Here is a 2,191-nt window from a genome sequence, read left to right on the forward strand (position 1 = left end):
GAATTGCCCATGCGATCATGAAAATAAGTAGTAGAATGAGTGAATGAGAGTTTGAGGAGAGAGCTGCTACAGTCATTTGGGCCTGATCATATCTTAGATCAAAAGCCTCAGATATTTCTTCACATAATGAGGGTTTTTAAAGTTAATTCTTGGCATATATAACAGCAGAAATCCTTTCATCTTCCTTCAGGATTATGTTTTTATAAGGCAGATCTAGCTTTTGTTTGGGTATCACATCTTTACTGCAACTGTGCCACAGCTATATTCAGATTATGCTTCAGCCAGTTCTCACTTTTACTTTTTGACTGCATATTTCTATTTTGGGAGACTTGAGGTAGGGAAAAAAGTGCCATGACCAGAAAGACCCTGTCTTAAGTATGGGATATATCCACTTATATCTGAAAATTAAGTTGTGTGACCTGCAGTTGTTTCAGAATTCCCTGAGCACAGGAGTACGTTGGACTGCCAGCTTGTACCATCTGTCAGACATAATCCTTACACTTCAGAAGGCTGGATTTCACACAGTTAATAAATTCCATCCAAATCTCAAAGTGTTTCACATAGCCAGCTGAAGAATACCTCTGATAAGGCGTGCTTGTACAGCTTAACAGACCTTCATGGAATGCCATGCCAGCTTTTCCATTGAAGGAAATAGAGATAATGTTCCTAAACAGTGAATCCTGAAACCAAATGATTAATGTACTGCAAATGTACTGCAGAAGACTAAAAAGGAAATAACTACTGAAACTGAACTAATTTTTAGAGAAAGCCACTTATTTCAGTCATGTAATGATATCGGTATACCCAGTGCCAAATATAGAAAGGACAATGCATCACAGTAAGGAAAAAAATTATTCTGCATTTTTGATAATTTTGTTCTTTCCAAAATAACAAAATCCATGGAACTGCTTTTGGAAAACTATCCTTAGGCATTAGAAGGTTGCCATCTGTTTTCCTTCTCCTCTTTCATAAAAGACAAAGCAAACTCACAACAAGCATCCCCATACTTGCAGATAAAGATAATTCTATATATTCTTATAAATAAGGAGAAGCCTGAAGAGCTTAAAACATTGCATTTGGCTGAATAGCCTTCAAATACAAAAATATGTGGAATTCCCTCCTAGGTGCCACCCAGCCCAACAGTACATATCGGACTTATGCTGAGCATTTCAGCTTGAGGCATTATCTGTGGCCCCTTTCCCCTATGTTCTCCAGTACCCAGAACAGTTGTATTTAGGAATGTTAGAGGATAAAAGTTTACCTAATTCTTACAAAGTCCATATATAAACTTGCTGTCCTTGAATTTCTCTAATCCTCTTTGAATGTCCTGGCACAATGAAATATAGGTGAAACAGGCTGAAAAGCTTCAACGAACACTTGTAGATCCTTCTTGGATGTCATGGATATTGTTTAGAGAACTTACATTCTAAGATCTATATTCATGCTATATTTCAGGCAATGTTCCTTATTAATATGTTACTCTCCTAAGGTCTCCCTTTGACCTGAGGGGTCCATTCTCCAGCCTCTGAGAATACAGATTAACCTAATTGACTTAAATTGTTTTATCTGGAAATGGGACAATTCAGTGAAATTGAAATTAATTCTCACAAATGTATCTGATAGAGTTTAGCCTGCAGTAATGTGCAAAAATAAGTAATATTTTTTATAACACAAACAAATTTTGTGGGAAAGAGAATGTTTAAAAATATTTCAGCATCTTTGTGTTTCTTGTTAGTCTCTCTTGGATCGTGACAAAAATCGTAAACTGCAGAGGCCAAAAGTTTTTAGGCTACTTTAACTCTGTGTGAGTCTCTATTCCACATGGAGTCCAGTGTCTCTCTGCTATTCCAGTGTTTGCTTATGGCATGTTAGAAAGTTTACAAGTCATTGACCAATACTTCTGTTCTGGCATTATAAACAGGCATGTCCTTTTCTGCTCAATGTTTGTGTAAGTAGGTACTGTCAGAAAAGCTAAAGAAGGTAATAAATACCAACGCTGCAGTAACAAAAAGATTCACAGCTACACTGAATCATCTTAGTGAGATAGAGTTGCAAGTCTCATGAGTAAATAGCTAGAAAATATTTCTGCTGAAAGATTCCTATGATCTATTTTGGATTGTTTCTATGAAGAAGCAGTTTCAAGGCCACAGTTCTTTCTAAACAGTAAATAATGATCCACATACTACAATAA

This window comes from Oenanthe melanoleuca, chromosome 4, assembly GCF_029582105.1.
Source record: "Oenanthe melanoleuca isolate GR-GAL-2019-014 chromosome 4, OMel1.0, whole genome shotgun sequence".
NCBI classification, from domain to species: domain Eukaryota; kingdom Metazoa; phylum Chordata; class Aves; order Passeriformes; family Muscicapidae; genus Oenanthe; species Oenanthe melanoleuca.